Source organism: Aphelocoma coerulescens, unplaced genomic scaffold, assembly GCF_041296385.1.
Source record: "Aphelocoma coerulescens isolate FSJ_1873_10779 unplaced genomic scaffold, UR_Acoe_1.0 HiC_scaffold_63, whole genome shotgun sequence".
NCBI lineage: Eukaryota > Metazoa > Chordata > Aves > Passeriformes > Corvidae > Aphelocoma > Aphelocoma coerulescens.
Genome location: NW_027183981.1, coordinates 1,416,108 through 1,424,207, shown reverse-complemented (window position 1 = coordinate 1,424,207; position 8,100 = coordinate 1,416,108). Strand labels below are relative to the sequence as shown.

Genomic DNA, 8,100 nt, shown 5'->3' with positions numbered 1-8,100 from the left:
CGCCCAGGGAACCTAGCGCCGCGGCCACCGCCATGGAACCGCTCCTGGGGACAGGCTGGGGACAGGGCAAGGGTCGGGCGCGGGCGGTGTCGCCCGCGGGGTCACGTGGCCCCGCGCTGGGTGTCACCGGATGCCTCCAGGTGGCTTTTGTCGCAATGCGCGTCCTGGTGGCAGCGTCCCCTGACACGTCCTGGTGGCATCGTGTCCCCTCCCCTCCGTGTGTCCCCGTCTCACTGTGTGTGTCCCTGTCCCCACATGTGTCCCCGTCCCCCTTCCGTGTCCCACTCTGTGTCCCTGTCCCCCACCCCTGTGTCCCTGTCCCTCTCCACGTGTCCCCTGTCCACTGCCGTGTGTCCCTGTCCCCCCCGAGTGTCCCCGTCCCCATCTTCCCCGTGTGACCCTGTCCGCTTCTGTGTGTCCCTGTCCCTCCCCGTATGTCCCCTGCCCCCCGCCCCCCCCGTGTCCCGCAGGGTGTCTCCATGTCCCGCAGGATGTTGCCGTGGCTGTTCCTTGCGCGGAGCATCTGTGCCCGTCCCGGAACACGTAGGGACATGCCACGACACCCCGTGACACCTTTTGACCTCTGGTTTTGTCTCTGGTCTTTTCTCCTTGGTTTGGGTCCTTTCCACCTCTTTTGGGTCCTTTAACTCTATTTTGGGTACTTTCCCTTCTTCTATGTCTTTTCCCCCCGTTTTCGGTCCTTTCCCCAGTTTTAGGTGCATTGTTCAGATTTTGGGTCCTTTCCCTTAATTTTGGGTGCCCTCCCCCTGCTTTGATGCATTTTTGGGTGTCTTTCCCCCCTCAACCCCCTCCCCACCCTTCCCCTCACACACCCTCACCCCCTGCCCACCCTTTTTCCCCCAGGTGTCCCCACGGATGTCCTCCACACCACATGGACTCCATGGGTGACATCATGGATGTCCTCGAGTCCCCAGCCCCGGGGCTCCCCCGTCACCACCACGGCACTGGGGCAGGTGCTGGAGCACCTGCTGGAGCACTCTGGAGTGCCAGGCCGTGCTGGGCAAGTACCCCTGGGACCTCTCCAGCTCTCACTCCTGGGCAGTGGCAGCTCCTGACCAAGCTCCTCTGCCGTGACCCCGCGACACTGGACACTCAACGGCTCCACGGTGGCCCTCAGTCCCCTCCTCGCCAGCATCGAGATGGGGCTGAGATCTGGAGGATTTGGGTGGCCTCTCCCCAGCCTCAACCCCCTGCTGATCCTCTCTTCGCTGTCACCACCACCGAGGCTTTGGGGACATCTCTCCTGGTGACGACAATGGGATCATGCTGGGACCCAGCGGCTGCTGGGATGACATGGGGAACTGCCAAAATTACATCTTGCAGGGCCTCCCATCCCCTGTCCCTGATGCTGTGGCCACTATGGATGGGGTGGTCCTGGGGGTGTGACTGGCCCGGGAGCCCCTCCTGCTGGCCAAGCTGCTCTGAGGCTACTGCAGGACCAGCAATGGCTTGGAAATGAGGAGATTCCCCAGCAGTTACTGGCACCGGGATTTCAGGGCGCTGGTGGGGCCAGGACAGCTGGAGAAGGAGAAGACAAAAGGAGGTTTTGGGGGTGCTGTGGGTGCTGTCACTCACCTGGCATCTCCTGAGGGATGTGAGGACACAGCAGGTGGTGACCATGGCTCGTTGGGTGTCACAGGAGTTCAGCGAGCACTACATGGGTATGGGCAGGGGATGTCACCCCCTAAACGGGGTTGTCACCACACAAATGGGGGTTGTCACTGCACAAATGGGGTGGGAGGGTGTGGGAGGGGACCCCAGGTGGGTGGGGTGGGGTCACTCTGGTGGGCAAGCACTGAGAGATGAGGGCAGGGACAGGTGGCTTGGTGTGGTGGGACATCTTCGGGTCCCCTGGGTGGTCACCACCATGTCCCCTGGATGGCCACCACCATGCTGCCTGGGTGGACACCACTGTGTCCCCTTGATGACCTCCACCATGTCCTCTGTATGGCCACCACTCTGTCCCCCAGATGGCCACCACTCTCCCCTCGGTGATGGTCCCTGGGTGGCCACCACCATGTCTCCATGGCCAATACTGTTGTGTCCCCTGGACACTGGCCACCTCATGTCCTGGCCAGAGGACACTCTGAGCAGCCCCTCCCCGTCCCCTCAGTAACTCCCAGGAGGACCCTCCCACATCCAGGCTGAAGGTCCCTCAGGTGTCCCCACGTGTCCCAAAGGACCCATTGAGCCCCTTGTCCCCAGGTGGACTCTGCCATGTCCCCAAGGGCTCATGAGACACATGGAGCCCCTTGCCCCTGCAGAGTGCCTGGCCATTGTGCCCCGCTGCATGTGGGGGGCCCGTCCCTGCTGGGGCACCCTGTAATTGCTGCAGCTCCTGCTGGGCTCCATGTTCCTCCACCACACCCTGGAGCCGACACGGCCATGCCAGAGCTTCTGCCCCTGTGCCCGTGCCACGAGGGACAGGCAGAGCTTTCACCAGGACACCCGCACCTGGGACGACATTGGCTGCAGGTCATTGTCACCCCTCAAGGGAGCTGTCATTGTACCCTTGTGGGCCCTGTCACCCCCTGAGAGACCCGTTGCCTCCCAAGGTCCCCATCACCCCCTGCAGTCACTGTGACCCCTGTGATCCCTGTCACCCACTGTGGTCCCCATCACTGTCCCCTTGTAGTCCCCACCATTGTCCCACCACTGTCCCTATCACTGTCCCACTGTGGTCTCTGTCACCCTCTGTGGTCCCTTTCGCCCCCCATGGTCCCCTTGTAGTCCCTACCATTGTCCCCAGCATGATCCCCACCATTGTCCCCATCAGGTCCTTGCAGCTTCGTGGTGGGCTCAGATGGATACCTGTACGAGGGTCGGGGGTGGCGCTGGGTCGGTGCCCACACCAAGGACTACAATACCAAAGGCTTGGGCATTGGCATCACCTGGGACTTCTCGGCCACCCTGCTGGACCCCGACACCCTGGCCCTGGTGCAGGACGAGCTCCTGCCCTGTGCCGTCCACTCTGGCCCCGTCCGGCCAGACTTCACCCTGTGTGGCCACCGCCAGCTCAGCCATGCCAACTGCCCTGGCAACGCCCTCTTCCAGGAGATCCAGAGCTGGCCCAGCTTCCAGGGCTTGGGGTGGGTGTCCCAGTAGGGTTGGTGGGAGGGGGTTTGGAGTGATGATGCTGGGACTGACTGTGCCCTGTGCCATGCTCCATGGTCATGTCCCGTGCCATGTCCTGTGTCCTGTGCCATGTCCTATGCCCTGTGTCCCGTGCCATGCTCCACAGTCATGTCCCATGTCCCTGTGCTCTCTAGCTGTGCCCCGTGTCTTGTGTCATGTCCCATGTCCTGTGCCATGCTCCAAGGTCATGTCCCAACCCACGGCATGCCCTCTATCCTGTGCCATGTCCCACGCCACACTTCACACCATGCCCCACGCCATGCCCCAGGCCATGCCCCAAGCCGTGCATGGCTGCCTCATTCTGTCACCGTCACCATTCCTGTCACTGTCCCCATCACTGCTTCCTTCCTGCTGCTGCATTGGCCAATCCCCGGGTTAAAACCCTCGGCTTCCCTCGGGGCCAGCATGGCATTGCCCAGCCCTGGGCCTTGCTGGTGGCTGCCCAAGGTGTCCCCCAGGGTGGGGGGTGACATTGGCACACAGCTGGCACACACCTGGTATCAGGGCTGGCAGTGGGGCTGGCACCCACCTGGGACCGGGGTGGGGACTGTCCTGGATCAGGGCTTGGCATTGCGGCACCAGGCCTGGGAACTGAGGCTGGGAACTGGGACTGGGGCTGGGGAGTGGGGCTGGACACTGAGGCTGGGCTGTGGGCAGTGGGACTGGCCACCAGTATTGGGCACTGACACTGGGGACTGGCAGCTGGACTGAACAATGGGGACAGGCACTGAGGCTGGATGCTGGCACTGGGCACTGGCACTGGATATCAGCACCAGGCACTGGGACTGGACACTGGGAATGGACACTGGGACTGGGCACCAATACTGGGCAGTGAGGCTGGACACTGCGGCTGGGCATCGGCATTGGGCACTGGCACTGGGTGCTGGGGCTGGACACTGGCACTGGGCACCAGCACTGGGCACTGAACCAGGAGCAGGATAAGCCCCTCTGCCCCTTCTCCTTTGTCCCCCTGAGCCCCCCCTTTGCCTACCCAAAGCTTGGCTGCACCAGATCCTGGCATGATTTGGCACCTTTGGGGGATGTTTCCCACAGGATGAGGGGTGGTCTGGCAGTACTGGGTGTGCTGACTCTGGTCCCCCCCAGACCCAGATGAGAGGACCCCCTGGGGGGCTGCCAGAAGCCCTAAAATGAGACCTCCCCGACCTCCTGTTGCAGTGGGGATACTGCAAAACGCCTATATCAAACCAGGAGTCCCGTGGAAAAGAAACAAATATATACGGACGGATTCTTGCTAGATGTTTCAGAGATGTTTATTTCCCCAGCCGCATGGCCGGGCTCGGCCGAGAGACTCTGCCACAGTCACAGGACCCGAGCTGCTTTGCCCGCGCAGGGGAACACAAACCAACCCATGGGGAACGAGGCTGAGCAGGGGCAGGGAAACCCCGTGCCTCCCTCAGGGCTCCCGGGGCTACAGGCGGGGGGAGGAGACCCCAACATCTCACCCGTTTTATTTTAATAAAAGGAGAATGAAGACAACTGGATAACCATAACAAGAACTGTTTCAAAACAAAACAAGCCACCCTCCTGAGTCTTTAAATGTCCAAACAGATTCTCTGGAACATCTTAGGGCTGACAGAAGGGAGACAGAACTCTCTGGACATGCCTGTGGGGAAACTGAGGCAGGAGAGGGTTCAATCTCTTCCCTCCCCCTTTTCATCCCCCCATCGGCATCAGAGAGGAATTGTAGGGGAAACAATTGGCAAAGGCAGGGTTTTGTGAGGGGAACCATGGATGAAAAAACGGATTGGGAATAAACTGGGGATAGGGTAAACTTAGGAAAGGGTTCATACTGGGTATAGGGTAAAAGGGGAAATTAGGCTGTGGGTAGGGAAATTGCTGGAATGGATATTGTTTATAATTTTGTGCATAACGGCTGCCTTTGACGGGAATACCTCCAGGCCCAGTAACATTCGCTGCTTGTAAACCCTTCTTTCCTTGCACTATATCAAATTGAACAACTTCCCCATCTCCTACACTTTGCAGGTAATTTTTAGGGTTATTCCTTTTAATGGCAGTTCTATGGATGAATAAATCTTCCCCTGTATCATCTCGTGTTATAAATCCATAGTTGTTTTTTACATTGTACCATTTCACAGTTCCTGTGACTTTTGTTGCTAGAACGTCTCCCATCACGTGCTTGCGTGTCTGTCGTGGGTGCCGGTCCCGCATGGCCGCCGCCTCGCCGACTCCGACGTCTCGGTCAGGCCCCCGCGCCGCGGCCGCTCTGCGCTCTCTGCACAGCCCCGCTCCAGCGCGTGTCTGGGCTCTGCGCGGCCCCGCGCTGCCATCGCCGCCGGCCCCGTGCCCTGCGAGTGGTTCCGCTCCGCAAACTCCACGCCGCTTTGAGAGCGGCCCCGTTTCGGCTCGGCGCTGCGCTGCACGGCTTCTCGTGTCGCTGTGGAAACCGCCGCTTCTCCCTGCATAGGGCTCTCTGAGCCGTATGCACAGAGCGGGCTTCCACGCTGACCTCCGCTTCCTGGCTGCTCGTGGCCCACGGCACCCGTGGCGCCTGCGGCGTCGCTCCCTCACTCGCGGTCGGGTGGCCGGGGACCCCGAGGCAGGGATGGGGTCCGCGATAAGGCGCGCGCTCCCGAGGGGGCCGGGCGCATCCAGCGCAGGCACCTCCACCGGCACGGCTGCAGTCATACACTCCTGGGATGGCGGCCGCGCGGTCTCGGCCACGGGAGAAGTATGATCTTCTGCTTTAGGGGTAATGGGACCATACAAATGCTCCTCAAGAGCGTCAGTGATTATAAAGGATCCACGGACAGCTTCTATCGCTCGTCCATCCCTTAGCTTATCGCAGATCTCGTTCCAGAAACACTCCTGATGATATCCAGAAGGTTTGATATCAAAAAGTAAGTCTCGGGAAATATAGGGGAACTCTTTGAAAAGCCACATAAAGAAGTGTTCAAGATCTCCCGGTTCAAATACTTTTTTGTTTTGTTGTTCAAGGATTCCTTTTACTTCTAGATACATTTTTTTCTGTGGCTCAGAGAGCCCCATTTCCCACGATTCTTCCATAGTCCAGATATGCAATAGCAAAACAAAACCAAGAAGAGGAATCCAAAGTTTCCAGGGTTTACTCACACAAATCAGTCGCGGGGATCGTTCTGCTCGCAATCTTCCACCATTATGTTGCAGTGGGGATACTGCAACACGCCTATATCAAACCAGGAGTCCCGTGGAAAAGAAACAAATATATACGGACGGATTCTTGCTAGATGTTTCAGAGATGTTTATTTCCCCAGCCGCATGGCCGGGCTCGGCCGAGAGACTCTGCCACAGTCACAGGACCCGAGCTGCTTTGCCCGCGCAGGGGAACACAAACCAACCAATGGGGAACGAGGCTGAGCAGGGGCAGGGAAACCCCGTGCCTCCCTCAGGGCTCCCAGGGCTACAGGCGGGGGGAGGAGACCCCAACAACCTCCCAGTCCAGCAACGCCAAGGTGGGCACCCCCCACCCCTGATCCCACCCCCCAAGGGTGCTGGCCCCAGGGGTGACATGGAGCTGTCCCTGGCCCCTCCTCCAGGTGCTCTTATGGAAGAGTCTCCTCCAAGAGAGGAAAAGTTACAGTGGCACCAAAGCTCACAGAATCACAGATTTAACTGGGTTGTAAAAGGCCTTTGAGATCAAGGCCAACCTATGACCTAACACCACCTTATCAACTAAACCATGGCACTGAGTGCCACATCCAGTCTTTTTTTATACACCGCCAGGACCGGTGACTCTACCACCCCCCTGGGCAGCCCATTCCAGTGCCCAATCACTCTTTCAGTGAAGAATTTTTTCCTAATGTCCAGCTTCAACTCCCCCTGGCACAGCTTAAGACTGTGTCCTCCCATTCTGTCAGTGGTTGCCTGGGAGAACCAGCCCCACCTGACTACAACCTCCTTTCCAGGAGCTGTAGAGAGTGATACAGTTGAGACAGCGGTGACGGTCCTGATGGCAAGAGTTGCAGGACAGCACGGTGGAAGGGGTCCCAGTGACACTCTTGTCCCCACACAGTCCCTGTTTGGGGGCCCCAGTGACACTACTGTCCCTGCAGGGTCTCCACCGGAGCCATTTGGGGGGGTGGGCGGGTGCTGGGGCAGTCCTGGTGACAATCCTGGTGACAGTCCTGTCCCTGCAGGTTCACCACCGGAGCAGTTTGGGGGGTTCCGGTGACACTGTTGTGTTTGCAGGGTACTTCCAAATGCAGCCAACAGGAGAGTTCCCGGCTCACAGGGGCCCCACTCACAGGGACTTTGCTGCTCACCGCTGCTGCGGCCCAGCACAGCTCCAGGGGGCTCCTTTGGCACCCCTGGGGTGGCCTTTAGTCACAACAAGGTTTCATCCTGGCCCCACTTGCGATCTGCTGCTTTCTCTGCTCACAGGCCCTCCATGCTGACATCCCATGTCATCCTGGGGCTCTTTCATCTTCCAAAGACATCTGAGGGCAGGGCCACTCACAGTGACTCCGTGGCAAAACCAGAGGTGTCTCTAGGTGCTAAGGAGCCCTTTTGGCAACGGCACTCCCCGGGGTTCCATGGGAACATCCCAGGGCTCTCTATGTTCCTAAGGAACAGGCAGGGGAAGGGCAATCCCAGGGCCTCCAGGGTAACATCCCAGCAATCTCCACGCTGCTAAGGAGCCACGATGTCACAGGAACTCACAGGCCATCTACAGTGACATTCCAGGGGGCTCTCTGCTGCTGCTGGAGAGCACTGATGTCAGAGACACTCACACTTGGCCCCTGGAGACAGTCCAGGAGGTTCCATGTTGCCAAACAGCTGGGATGTCACAGGCACTCACAGGGGCTCCATGGGGACATCCCAGGGGTCTCAAAGGCTGCAAAAGAACCATGAGGACTCGTGCTGCCACAGGGGCTCCATGGGGACATCCCAGGCTCTCCATGCTGCTAAAGAGATGGGATGGCACAG

At 59.4% G+C, this 8,100-nt stretch overlaps 1 pseudogene; it reads left to right on the top strand.

The window, feature by feature from the left end:
- Nucleotides 1–155: 155 nt before the first annotated feature.
- Nucleotides 156–3,126, top strand: LOC138102154 (N-acetylmuramoyl-L-alanine amidase-like; annotated as a pseudogene).
- The last annotated feature ends 4,974 nt before the right edge of the window (nucleotides 3,127–8,100 follow it).